We start from the raw sequence: 14959 nt of genomic DNA on the forward strand, positions 1-14959 counted from the left end.
TGATTTAACCCAAATCCAAAAATCCCATCCTTGTATGTACAGCGTATTACTGTCACAAAAGCTTTCTGCTGACAGAACAACTGAAAGTCTATTGGGGATCATCTGGAGCCATACAACTAAATAATTTAAAAGCATATAAAATGTGTATATTTAGTCAGGACGCAAGAAGATATATGCACCAACCCATTTTGCACCAATCCATTTTGCAATATAATTATGGAATTAAAACTATACAAACCAACCATATTATTGAGCATTTCTATGTATGACTAATACAGAAAGTGGCGTTCCTTTTCATTCCTTCCCATGGCTTTGCCTTAAAAGGATTTGGAGGAAGCAATTCAATTTCAAGTCTGACCTCTACAGGCAGGTAATAGGAATAGATACTTTATTTTCACAAGTTTAAGAAAGCATGCACAGTCCAGAAATGCTTGTGGATTTGCAGAAAGCTGTTCTTCCAACCTAACCCTCCCTGCCTATGCCATTATCATGACCTCTCAGTTTGATTTCAGTGCAATACTTAAAGCCTCCACAAATGTTAACCCATTTAATTTTATGAAAGGGTCAATTTTTTAAAAACAAATCAAGTCCCATATTTCTTTCTGATTTCCTTTTGCACCAAAGCAAACCCTTTGTTGTTACAGAAACATATTTTGCTTTTAAATTGGTAACATAAATGTGCATTTTCCTCCCAGAACGCATGTTTTTAAATAGCCTGATTGTTACCACCTTTTTGTAATCATAACCAACTATTCTAACAAACTATCCTTTGTTGAGTGATTGAGTCTCCCCTGTTCCCACAAACCTACAGCACATGTTGCCATAGTTACTCTGCATGTCTATTTACCACACAAGTGATCAAAGAAAGCAGACAACACACACATACACAAAAACCTTTCCCAGACTTCCTACTGGGTAATGTCCAGCCACTAATTAACTGATACACAGCCTATGGACTCCATCTACTTTTTCTTCCCTTATTATCCATCAAATACAACAGCAACATTCTCAGACACGAAGTACATTTTTCTTTCAGTCAGAGAAGCAGTACAAAAGGATGGGGAAACTCTCACTAAAAGCTGAGGTCAACCCTTTAAAGGAGATTTTCTTCTTCTTCTAGCAATAATTAAGCTACGGAATAGAAACAGTTCAGTAGGGAAACTGGAGGATATTAAAAAGAATATACACAAAGGGGGGCAGACAATTGTAGGGGTGTGTGTAGTTAGGCTGCGTTCTTAGGCACACCTGTCTGTAAGTCCCAGTACACTTCATATGACTTCTGCTAGCCACCCATAGAACTAAGTTAAGCTAAGTGCTAAGTTTTAGATGATTTTCTTCCTAATCCCCCACCTCCCCTCTCTGTTCAGTTCTCAGAATATTCTAGTCCTAAATACATCCACTTGCTAACAACCAAATTTTCTTCTATCTACTTGGAATCAGAGTGCTGGCTGGCTTCTTCCCACTTTCTGTCAAAGTCCATCCCAAAATACTGCTGAAATGCATCTCCAGTGCTGAAGGAGTTTGTAGAAGGTGATGGGGATTTGTGAAAGCAAGCAACTCCCAACTTGCAATGAAATACTGTACCTAGTGTATAAGGTAAAGAGTAAGGGAGTCTTTAGAAGATCCCACACTGCCCTCTCCAGTTTTCAGCTAAACCGCTCCTGCTAGCATCCTTACTAAGCCTTGCGAATTCTTAACCCAAAGTTTGTGCTTTTAAAGCTGTAACCTGCTTTTCCTCAAAAATGACATGGAAGATAAATATTAAAACAGAATATAATCCTGAAAAAGGCACAGAGTTAACTGAGCATGCTATACGTGCTGCTTCAACTGCAGAAAACATCCTCCTGCCATTTCCTTGCATGACAAAAAGCAGGTTAGAGGTTAGATGACCGTGTGGAAGCCTGACACATCTTCAAAGGACCAAAAGTAGTTTTTCAAATGCCACATAGGTAGTTGAGTTTTCCATCACTGCCCACAGAGATATCATTCCTCCTATGTTTACAATTATTCCTGTAATAAATGTTGGTTCTTGCAACCTTTCATAGCAGAGCATACTCATAACACATCAATCAATATTTTTAATATATTTAATGACTTGTGGCTTGCTTTTCCAATAATGTCCCAGGCAGTTGTTTAATCAAGGCTATATAGTTAGTTCTCTATAGAATCTCCTGGCTTGCTTCTGCTTTAGTGAAGGCTGAATCTTATCAGTATGGCTGGCAGCATATTACATTTCTGTAGCTAATTCTTGCTCCTCCAGACAGCACCCAGACACAGATCTATGCCTTTCTGTCATTCTTGAGAATTTATATTTTGCATTGGTCAAGATCATTTATCAGGGCAATATAGGGCCTCCATTTCATAGTAAGACACATCACTGTGCCTGAAAGTTAATAAATCCAAACTGTAGCATCATTGTTATGAGAAATTGGCTGGAAGATAACAGATAGCCTGTTTTTGTCCAAGTGTCATTTTATTTATTATACTTTTAATTTAAATTCAGAATTAGTTTTCAGTTTGCTCACATCTCTGGCTTTTGGTCACGTTCATCTCATTGTATTCAACTCTCAGTTTTTGAATCCCTGTTAGTTCTTCAGCTCTGCAAACCTCCAATAAACATTAGAAAAAATGTCAGTCTCTGTCTGGATCTGCATGAACTGTTCCATCTGCTGAAGAATGCTAGCTGATTGATCTGCTGGTTTGATGGAATTTTGTTCAGTACATGAAGATAAACAGATATTTCACTAAAGGCTACTAAAAGAAGAAATAGGGCACACCAATGTGACCATCACAGTTCACTTCTAAGGCTGGTACACACCAAAGTTCAGTTAACCATACTTTGATACCACCATACTTTGATAATTGTTGCTGAATCATTTTCCCCCCAGGTGACATTCAAGGGCTGATCAAAAGCATCCATATGTTTGTATCTCAAAGGAGGGCATAGTCTTACTTCTGAGTAAACATGCTTAGGACTGCGTTGCACACATTTACGCAGAAGTAATTCATGTTCTGAATGAGATCCCTGTACTCAGGACTCCCAACATAGGATTGCAACAAGTCCCACAGAACATTGAGGTGTGTGTGTTTACTTCCAAGTACAGAGCAAGTAAAAACTTAAGTCTCAGGAGCCCTCTCTTGACAGCCTTAATAAGGAACTAATTTAAGTGGAGTATCTGCACTGCTGATTCAGAATAGGGCCTGTTTCCTATACTGCAATCTTAAGATACAGGAGCACGCTGTGGTGCTGCAAAAATATATAACCAGAATCCCTAATACATGCAACTACCTCCTGCTCAGACATGTGCACTGCAAATACACATCAAGATTCTCACGGAGCATGCCAGAAGTGCGAATTACACAATCAGATGAAACACTTCATATTCCTTTGCCATTCTGAGACCACTCTTGGGTCTTGCAATGCGAGATACGGCTCTAAGTGACAGGCATAGAAGGGACAGGTGCATCCGTGACTAGGATGTTAATGAAGGAGCACATAAAGAGGGTCGTAAGTGTCTCTTTTTGCACAATTGACAAATACGAGCAATGTCAAGTGGACACAGGAAAGATACAATAGCTGTTCAGAATAGCTAAATTATTACCAGGCCAAAACAAACAAAAAACCAATCCTGAGCAGGGGAGTTAAGTGTATGTTGAGGTGGACAAGTCTAATGAGGCAAAAAACGTCTCGCTTGTTTCCTTTTGTGCTCATCAATACCACTTACGTGCATTTTTCATTACCACCATCAACCATTTCTTTTTAAACATCTTCCCTTCCTTATTACATTTTTGTTTGCCTCCCTCTCTCTCAAAGCCATACTTTGCACATTTGTCATTTGCTTTTTAAAGGTCGCCTGGAACTTCATTTTAACCAGAAGTACCTTAACTCAACATTTAGTAGAACGGAGTCCTGACTACTTTTGAAAGAGTACATATGAAATCTTTTTAAAAGTATCTTTAAGCTTCTTTCTTGAAAACTTCTCTTAGCCAAGCTCCCTCTGGTGGTTATAATGAATCCCAGGATGCTCCAGGCACTGCGCGGAAAATGATCTGATTGAGCACAAGTAAATAAATTGCTTTCCTACAAGGCGAGCCAGCTCCACAAGTAGGCATCTCAGGGAAGCAATATTCCCAGAATTTCCCTCTCATTCTTGTTTGTGAAATTACTCTGATCACCATTAAAATACTCCTCCAATCTTGTTTTCTGAAAATGGAAAGAATATGAGGAGTTTTATTGTCCATACAGGTGCAAACTGTCTCTATTCTTTACTCCTCGTGATTACAGAGTTAAGCAGATTCACAGTGTAATCCTAACAGTGTCGAAGCAACTCCTGCTGAATGTAATGGGACTTACTCCCAGGTAAGTGAGATTGCAGCCTCTGTCTTTCTCTCCGCCCACCCTCCACCTGCAACCCGCAAACAAAAAATACCTTCCAGGTATTGGCATCATCCCAGTCAGTTGTTAATTAAATATGTAATTATCAAAAAGGAATCTTTAAAGAACAGGGTCCCCCCCCCCCAGATGAAAAGTAAGAAACAACAAAAATCTGCCATGGCGCATATATACACACACACACACACACACACACACACACACACATACATAATCATCAACCATTTATCTGTCAGTACTGAAAACTTCACAAATTACAACAACAGACTCTTTTGTTAGCCCTTACATGTGCTAAACTGGTATGTGAATAGATAGCATTTCCCTTCGTTTAATAAATAAAACAATTACAAGAGCTTAACGAGCAAAAGGTGTTGAGATATTAAAATAATGACGTTTGGGTAGAAATGCTATATACGCTCAGCATTTGATGGCATGCTTGCAGGAGCCCAGCAACTTATGCTACTGTGGATTGTCACGAACAAAAGGTAGAAGCGCAATAGATGCGATGCCACCCATTTAAAGCTGAGCAAACGGGAGCTGACAAGGCAAATCCCGGGGAAGGGATCCTTTGCCATCAACCCCCCTTTTTTCAAAACCGATCGCCCTGGCAATGACGTCACCAACTACCAGCTTTTTTGTGTGGGGGGGGGATGTTGAATCCAGAAGGCAAAACTTGCAAAATCAGCTTCCATCTCAAAATGACCCACAGCTCTGCAGAATCAAGTAATTAAATGCGAAGGATCAGCACCACCCAGTTCCCCTAACCCACCTCTCTGAGTTTTCCCCTTCGCTTCGTGCCTCCAGAGCAGCTTTTGCCGCGTGTGTCTTACCTGCCTCATGTTTAGAATCCCATTATCCATCCAGCCAGAAACAGGAGTGTTTCAGAAGGAAACGAAATCCCATGCGCAGTTCCCAACAAGCCGGCAACTTTCCGCCTCCCTGCTCCTTCCGTATGTCCCCCGCTCGAGAGAGAGCGCGCTCGTCAAGACAATGTCAAGTTTTTCCACCTTGTTGTGCCCTCTCCCTGCTAGCCTATTGCAAGTCAGGAGAAGCGAGCCAACTGTCCGCCGAGCTCCTATTTCAAATCACAGCTCAGATATGTCGTAGTTGGCTGAATTAGGCCATGAAATAGCCTCACCAATCAGGAGAAGGGGGAGGGAGGAATCACACATAAAGGGCTGCCTACACGAGGATTAGGAAAGCTTTCAAGGATTTAAGAGGCTGAAAAGCAGCTGGAAACAGTGTCTCAGGCTACAAAGGGGGAAGTCAATTTGTGGTATGAGAGATTATTTTCATTCTTATCTAACTTCTCCGTGTCCACTCTTAACCTGAAAGGCTCCTGGGATACGCCAATGAAATATTTGATTAAAAAATAAAATGTTAAGCTGAAACTCAAGTGACAATCTCTCTCCTACATAACTGTGGCTAGGAAAGGCGGAATTGCTTAACAAGCTCGAACAATGTTAATAAGAATGTGCATTGCATTTGCATAGCTACACCCTTCCCCGATAGCGAAGCAGAGTGCTACACAAAAGAACGGGCACGTTTACGACTGTAAAGTTTTCACCAGCAGATGATATACTTTCTCATATCCAGGATTCATACTAAATGGCAATAGCCTTGAGTAGCATTTTTAAAAGGTGTTTTAAAAAGAAAGGAACGAAAGTAATGCCCATAATTTATCCCCACATCTGTAGCAATAGATTCACACATTAAACAATCTAGAGAAAATTACTAGGGGATTTTATGCCCTTCCTGAAATGGGGTCTGTCTGCTCATTTTGTTTAGTCTCTCTGACCCCTGCTTTGAAGCTGAGTCTAGTATATGGCCTTTGGGTTGTTTACACTGTTCTTTTTTAAAAAAAAGAAGAAGAGTGCACATAAATGTACACATTTAAACAAAAGTAGTAAAACCCTCATCTCCCTTTTTACACTTCTCAGCTTTTAAGATCAGCTAAGAAATAGGCTGTTACGGTTCCACTCTAAATGGAAATCTGTCTTTTGATCTCTAGGTACAATCAAGCAAAACCGAAGTCTGAATAAAGGCTCATAATCATGGATTTGCTACAGCAATGACTGTACTTATCTAGCTGAGTAGTAAATCACTACCCAGAAAATGCCTCACAAGTCAGAAATCTCTTGCAGCTGAACAAAAATGTGTTAGAAGTATACTATCAACACTGAAATACCAGAGCCCAATAAATCTGTTCCCTTTCTCTCTCCTTCAAGGTGCCTAAGCATGCAAAAATATGGAGAAACCCAGACAATTTATTAGTATTCCTATATATTATCCAGATTTCTGGGTGGGTGAGAAGATATTATGAAACTTTCCTGTTTACTAAGGTTTTGACAGATGACACACAAGCTTACCACTCACAGCACAATATTTGACTCTGATAACATGGACATAACATGGATTTCCAGAGATGTAGGGTCAGGTTTGATATCCTGCAATAAAAGCCACTGCAAGAGCATAAGAACATAAAAAGAAGCCTCCTGGATCAGGCCAAAAGTTCACCTAATCCAGCATTCTGTTCCTACAGTTGCAAACAAGATGACTACAGGAATCCCAGAAACTGAACTTGAGCACAACTCTCCCACTTGTGTTCCCTCATCGACTGGTACCCAGAGGCATAAAGGCAAAGGGACCCCTGACCATTAGGTCCAGACATAGACGACTCTGGGGTTGTGGTGCTCATCTCGCTTTACTGGCCAAGGGAGCCGGCGTACAGCTTCTGGGTCATGTGGCCAGCATGACCAAGCCGCTTCTGGTGAACCAGAGCTGCGCAAGGAAACTCCATATACCTTCCCGCTGGAGCGGTACCTATTTATCTACTTGCACTAAGTGCTTTCAAACTGCTAGGTTGGCAGGAGCAGGGACGAACGACGGGAGCTCACCCTGTCGTGGGGATTCAAACTGCCGACCTTCTGATCAGCAAGCCCTAGGCACTGTGGTTTAACCCACAGCACCACCCGTGTCCCACCCAGAGGCATACTAAGACCTAAATGGCCTCAGACCTGTTTATCTGAAGGAGTGTCTCCACCATCGTTCAGAATGGACACTGAGGTCTAGTTCCAAGGGGCTACTGTCAGTTCCCTCCCTGCAAGAATTGTGAATGCCCAAGTTCAAGAAATAGCAATCATATCATGCTGATTTACAAGATGAACGGGGCAAATCAAGAGTCCCTGGCCTTGTCAGGAGTTACTGACTCTTTCAGCACATTTCCACCAGAGATTCCTGCCCCAGCTTTAAGAGTCTGAAGTGAGCACAGGGGTGGCTTTCTGAGGACTAATCATTTGAACAGGCTCTTAGTGAAAAGGGGCAGGCAGGGAGGGGCAGCAGCCCCCCAATCAATAAAATTCAATAGATACATAGCAAACTGAGGTTCTACTCCCCCTAACAAAAGGCCTGCCTCCCCTAACAAAAATCCTGGCTACACCCATGTGTGTTTACCAGTCTTATTACTCTTCCTGCCACAAACTTATAATGCTGCCTTTCAAGGAACAGGGAGACTAGGAGCTGATGGAGTCAAAAGAGAATCTTTACATTAAACAGATACTCTTATTCCAAGAACACATAATCTGTAGCACCTTCCAAGCTGAGAACGACTTGAAGAAAACTGTTCTTCCTCTTTTTTCCCCGTCTTAGGAAAAATAGACTTCCTTTACTTTCATGCAGTCAGAACAGAAATAAAATTCTCTAGAGAAAACTAGAGCCTTTGAGATGACATGTGTATCCTATTTTCTTCATGGTTCCTCTGCCTTTATTTTTCCCTCCTTCTTGCCTTTTCACTGTGCTGTATCCATTAAGGTTCACTGAACTTTGGAAAGCTGCAAGCTATTGCATGTCATGCAGGGTAAAACTGCTGAGGCAGCTATTTTTATGTGGCCAACCAAGTCTCAGCACTTTGATGCGACAGTATTTAGATGTAGGTGGCATACTTGAAAGCATACATTTAACCATTATAATTACTGTTTATCCTTGGTGGCAGATGGAAACATATCTACAATATATTTGCATGTGCCTAATCATCAGTATTAGTCAGCACTCTTTTTCCATGTTAAAATTACCATTCACTGATGTCAATAATGGAGTAGTTCTAAGAGGTTGGGGGTAAAAGATGTGGGTTTGTGTCAGCAGTTGTCCAACAGTAAAACACCTGGTGTCAGTGAAGTTAACTTTCTATTCAAATAAACCAAAGCAGCACAAGGTTAGTAATCACTGCAACTCTCCCCAGTAGGCCTTTCCTCAGTGAGGCAGTTGTGAGGACTGAAGGTCCCCGTCTTCCCACTGCTCTCCCCTGGGGTCCTCATTCAGCAGCCTAAGGCTTCTTTGCCTGGCCTCTCTTTGTTCTGCCCTCTTCATTTCTCTGCATGCTCTGGGAGAGCAAGGTTGGGGAGCTAGTCACAGCAGGTGGGAGAGACTCCCTTCTTCCGCAGCCTGCCTCATCTCGGTCTCCTGCTACCCCCTCCTCTCCTGTCTCCGAGTCTGGACTGCCCTCTGCCACAGCTCTTCCTGCTCACTAAACCCTGTTACCTCTTTACAGTTTCCTACCACTCCTCTGCATCCAGCCAGTCCCGGACAGCTGGAGGGGATTATAAAATTAGATGAGAATGTGGCAGATCCACTGCCTGCTGCGGCTGCCACTACTCAGTGATTACTTAATTATACAGGTATTTCTGTCTTTCCTGCCTGGTGCTTATGCATTACTCATAAATTGCCTTACAGCAATTTAAATGTGGCAATGTTGTAAAATAAAAGACATTAGAAATGTCTGACAAAGGTAGACACCGCCGATAAAACATTACTTTTACAACAGCTGCTTAGCACACAAAAGTTTGCCAGGATGTCTTTGCCACCTGGCAAAAGGTAGCCAGAGAGGGAGCATCCATGCTTTATGGAACAAGGTGTTCCAAAGTATTGGTGCAGCGAGTGTTTCCCAGCAGATTGGCTGTATCCTTCCTCTGCCCTCTTTTTCTATTGAGACTGCCAACTAAAGGATCAATCATGGAAAATTCACAGAATCGTATTGGATGGGTGACATTTTCTTGTCCTTCTCCAAAACTTAAGCATTCACAGTGCCCTCTTATGGTCAAATTCATGTCTGACAATTCTTAGAAGAGGGATTTGTTATTTTTTTCTTCGCAGCTCAGAATTTAAGTTTACTTTCACAAGGGGGACTTAACCACAGAATGATGGAGGATAAATATACCTCTGTGGTGGCTTCACTGGAAATAATTGTGTAAATTCTCCTTTAGAATTGGAAGAAATTGTGCTATTTATTTATTCATCCATTCACTATATTCAGCTAGCCAGTGCACAAAGCAATACAACGTTAATTAAAAATACAATATAAAGCAATGCAAAATTAATTGAAATAAACTGAAACACAATTTAAAACTGAGAGGGCCAGGCTGTGAAGCGTACATTGTTTAAATGGCCTAGGATAATAGAAAAGTCTTCAGCTGGTTGTTTGTATTTAACGAAACTTATATAGCACTTGGTTGTAACAAAACCTCTAAGTGGAGATGATTTCCTAGTATACCAAGTACTACATGTGGTTTGATATGTGCTTTGTGTGTAGGCTTTAGTGACAAGAGCATCTCTGTACTCAACAAGCAGAGCTGTCCCTTCATTAAAATGAATGAGGATGCCCTTGTCCATAAGGGGCATTGTGCACAGCAGATTTTGCCTGCCAAGGAGCTGCTGGATCTGGGCCTTATCAAACAGGACCTTGAATTCAGTAGATTGCAGCAGGGGCTTAACTTATGATTTATCAAGGTTTCGTTGAATTGCTTTCCAAAATAACACGGTTGTTGTCGTAGGGCTAGGGAAATGGAGATGAGAATTTCCAATTCTCAGGGCAGCCACTAAAGCAAAAAGCACAACCGCCATAAATTAGCACTTAAGGATCAGAGGAGAATCTTGCCTCCCCCTCCTGAGCTATACCAGATGTATAACGACTGGAGCTCAGGATGTGAGAGTGGGGAGCGAGAATTTTTTTTCACCTGACTTACATTTGTTCCATCTCATATTTTTAAACGAAAGTGTGCATTTTAAGAGCGTTTAAAAGGTGGGGAGGAAGGAGGGGAAACAGAAATATTTCCACTGACCATTCTATTTACATCTAGTGACTTTAAAAAACAAAAGAAAACTTGCCATTTGCATTTCTACCATTGAAAGCAGACTGAATGAAATACATTATAAACTGACTTTATTCTCTTCATCTGTGATTTTGGAAACAGCCCCCTGAAGAAAAGGATATTCTTGCTGCAGTCCTATATCTACTTACCCACTGAATGCGCTCATTTGACTTCCGAGTAGATATGCACAAGACTGCACTCTCATTTCTCAAGCAGCGATAACATGAGCAGAATATGTAAGTTGTTTCAAAAGAGAAGATAATTAATATTTGAACTATAATTTGAAAGCATGATGAGAGCATGGATTTTGTAAGGAGATTAAAATAAAACTTGGACAAATGTAACCCATAAAGTAACAGAATGTTCCTAAATGGGTTAGGGGAAGTTAAATGACACTCACTGCTTCCAATGCCCTGCTGGCTCTCTTCAGCTAGGGTGGGAGTTGGGAACAGGTTCTTAACTTAAGCAAAATCGGCTGTTCCTAAAATAGGGAGCCTATGGAATCTTGCTAAATTAAATTTCAAGCTCCCTGCTCAGTATTGGCATACACCTGTCTCAAGAGAGAATGCAGTGTGCCTCTGGGAGTGAAGTCACACTGCTGTGTTAGCAGCATGGAAGTGACCTTTCTGGGGTGCAAGCCTGGGCAGTGTTTTATGGAAGTTCTGGGCTGCCCTGATGACAACCCTCCTTTCAACCTCACTGACATGGTCCAAAGGAAATCAGAACAATATGTCTGGCACCAGTTGGACTTCAGGAATTGCTGGAAGGAGCCACCCAACCATCTTAGGGAATTCACTCTGGATCTGTGTAGGGTTTACTCCTTAGCCTTCCCCCCACTCCACTCCCAAAGATATCCCACAAGGCAGCAGAGGTTTGGGGTCAGAGTTTCCCTTCTCTTAGATGGGCCACCTTTCCAGGTCAATGAGCCCCATCTGCCTCACACTTCCCTCTAGAGCAGCCTTTCTCAACCTGTGTCCCCCCAGATGTTGTTGAACTAAAACTCCCATCACCCCTAGCTAGCAAGGCCAGAGTGCAGAGATGATGGGAGTTGTAGTCCAACAACATCTGGGGACACATAGGTTGAGAACCGCTGCTCTACAGCATGTACAGAAACTGCCTTCTTGACCATCTGACCCACTATTGGTCTTATCCACGCAATCTGCCAGAGCCTGCCTTTGCATGCAGGGTAAGTCCCTAATTCACTAAGGGGTTGAGATCCATCAGATACCCATCTGGTTTAGCCAGCCAGTCAAAGCTGTTCCTGGGGTGTGGTCACTGTCACATGCTGACAGATTCTAGGAGCCACATGTGAGAGCTGAGTGCAGGGTGGACACCAAAGGTGGACAAACTACCCTAGAAGGAGCATGGTGTGTTCTTCACCAGAGGTACTACCTCTGTCCTAACATACCAAGGTTGCAAATACATAAGAGCACCAGAAATATAGCACTTGAGCTCATTCACACTTGAACCAATGGTTTCTTGGAATGACAACATAAGAATACAGCCCTGAAATCATGTCTGAAAATACATGAAGTATGGTTGAATGCGTGGGAGTGATCCTAGGATGATCAATATTAATTTACACAATGCTATTCCAATTTGTTTGAAAAGTTCTTTCCCTACTTACATTAATGCATCTATTTTGTTTAAAAATAAATCTGTGCTAGTACCAGCAAAAAAATATTTTTGGCATTTTTATTAAAAGGTTTTTAACACATGGAAGTGTTGGCTACATTTCCTTTCATTGCCTGTGTTTCTCTGGACAGATATCCAATCCTTTAGATTCCAGAGCCTGGTTAAAATTCATGTGGATTAAATTAGGCACAGGAAGTTTCTGATATTATATTCCCACAGCGTAATGAAATGGAGTGCATTAAATTTAAGCAAACCAATAAAAACATACACAACATGATAGAGTTCAAACCATATTGCCTAATCTCATGGTTTCCAAAGGGTGAGAAAAGCCATTTCATGTCACCCTAGGTCTTTGCTAATAGATGCGTAGGTATTAAGCAAATGTAAAGAATAAAAACAGACCATTCTTAAAATAATTAGAATAAACAGAAATGGAAAAAGAAGGGGGCATAGAAAATACACTGGAAATATTACTATTCCTCAAGGAATCTAAAATGGTCATGAGGGTCTCTTTTGCTTTCCCCTTCACCTGAAGTCCTAACATGTACAGTCCTATCAAACAAATAAAGAGGTTTTCATAGTAAGATTTAATAGTAAGAACATGTTCACAAATAGGCTTCCTCATCTGACAGAATAACAACAAAATCAAGAAATGCCATTGCATCCCGCTACAACTTCAAGCAATCCTGGAAAAGGAGGAAGTGTAGTATTTTTGTTTTATTGTGTTCTCAGGCTAATAAACTGGCAGTGCCTTTTGCAACAAAAACATTCAACATCCTGCTCTGCTTTATTTGTTTTGAAATACTAGGAAATAGTGGTACGGACAATCCCGGCTATAGGTGCAACTTCCAAACTGTGGAGAAATGGCTTTGTTCCAGGCAGTTTACTCTTTTCTTGAGCCCTTCATCCATCTAGACATCCCATAGTTTGGTCACCCATTGTGGCAGTTGGATCTGTGTCCCAGCAGTGGCGTAGCGTGGGGGGTGCAGGGGGGGCCGGCCGCACCGAGCGCAACACCTGGGGGTTAGGGGTAGGGGGTGCAAATTACTTGCCTTGCCCCGGGTGCTGACAACCCACGCTACGCCACCGTGTCCCAGCACAGTGGACAAGTAAGACACATGATAGAAGGGACATGTAAACTTTGGACAGTATGGTAGTCATCCAGTCATCTATTTTTTCTCATCTACTTGGTCAAACCACCAACATCAAACTCACATTCTCTATTATGTAAAAGCAATTCTTGTTTTTATGCCCAGCTTTGGGGAACGCTGGGGTGGGGAGGCAGGGAGAAGAAATTCAACACCAGCAGCAATATAGATTTTGATTTCACATCCACATAATGTTGCAAATCAACCTATTTTAATAACCTGAGGATGAAGTATTTATATCATATCATCATCATCATTCTTATCATCATCATCATAACCTAAGTAACTTGCTCAGAATTTTACCATCTCTGTTCTTTTTTCCTTTTACAGCTGGTCTTCCCACACTGCTTAATAAACTTTCTGTTCCCAAGAATAGACATCTTTTGCAAGCCTGATCTTGCATTCCTTGTATCAACAAAACTCTTTATTGACTGACCTCTGTGTGCATTATGAGGGCACTCTCAAGACGTGGCATACACAATCTTGTGTGCCTTTCAGTGAATGTGTAAACATGCACATTTAAACAATCTGCCTTTCCGCCCCCCTTCACAGGACTTATCAACAGATCCAGTGAATGGGACAGTTACTACAATGCAAGAAGTACGTGATCATCCCTAATGCACAAGGATAAGAAATAGCACCGTAACAATGCAAAGCATTATAATCTTCCAGTGTAAATAGAGTGCAAATTATGTCACCTGTACAGTATACTACCCAACATTATTATAAGCAGGACACCACAGAACAAAAAAGTGGTGGTTGGTAATAGGGAGGAGGAAGCAGGTCTTAGAAAAGTAACTTGTCGTACTGCAACAACATAAAATTAAGCAATTATAGCCATACCTGGACACACGGCTCATTGATTTCAATAGGCATCCACCTTCATATAAATGCCTTGGGCTTAGCTGCTAAGAAGATTGCTAGGATATTTCTCCACTACATTTACAAATGAAGGTAGGTCAGGAGGAAGAAAGAGGCCAAAATGCTACCGCAGGCGCACAAGGGTTTATGGCACAGCCAGTAAAAATTTCAAGTAGAGATAAATGATGTTTGGAGATCCAAGCCAGAATCAGTTGCTATGCTTTAGAGTTTAGGATTTGATGGAGCTTGTTGCTGTTAACTACTTTCAAAATGTGGAAGACAAAGCAGGTAAATGTTTTCAAGTTAGGTATCCAAATCGACCAGACTCATTCATTCACGAGTTAGTTGCTTAAGCTATTACAATCTGGAACACATTTTTATGAATCCCCAAATATATATATCCATCCCTTCCTCCCATAAATTCAGGGTGGTGTAGATATCATTACATCATTTATCCTCACCAAAATAATAATAATACAGTGGTACTTTGGGTTAAGTACTTAATTCGTTCCAGAGGTCCGTTCTTAACCTAAAACTGTTCTTAACCTGAAGCACCGCTTTAGCTAATGGGGCCTCCTGCTGCTGCCGCGCCGCTGGAGCATGATTTCTGTTCTCATCCTGAAGCAAAGTTCTTAACCCGAGGTACTATTTCTGGGTTAGCGGAGTCTGTAACCTGAAGCATATGTAACCTGAAGCGTATGTAACCCGAGGTACCACTGTAAAAGACAGGAATGTTTGGTAGAAAAAAGTCACTTGTCCCATGTTACACAGCTGCCTTA

At 41.5% G+C, this 14959-nt stretch overlaps 1 protein-coding gene across 4 annotated transcripts in view; it reads right to left on the bottom strand.

Annotated features, from left to right (window-relative positions):
• Positions 1-14959, bottom strand: part of MID1 (midline 1) — a 261649-nt gene that overhangs the window by 96142 nt on the left and 150548 nt on the right. Inside the window, exon 1 of one of the 4 annotated variants that reach the window (XM_081907607.1) lies at positions 5228-5484. The exons of 2 other annotated variants lie outside the window; for them this stretch is intronic. The gene's annotated coding sequence lies outside the window, so the exon portion shown is untranslated. Of the gene's footprint in view, positions 1-5223; positions 5485-14959 lie in introns of those variants that run through there. One more of the 4 variants, XM_081907603.1, reaches the window with a different exon arrangement.

This window comes from Podarcis melisellensis (assembly GCF_964234715.1).
Source record: "Podarcis melisellensis genome assembly, chromosome: 4".
Taxonomy (NCBI): domain Eukaryota; kingdom Metazoa; phylum Chordata; class Lepidosauria; order Squamata; family Lacertidae; genus Podarcis; species Podarcis melisellensis.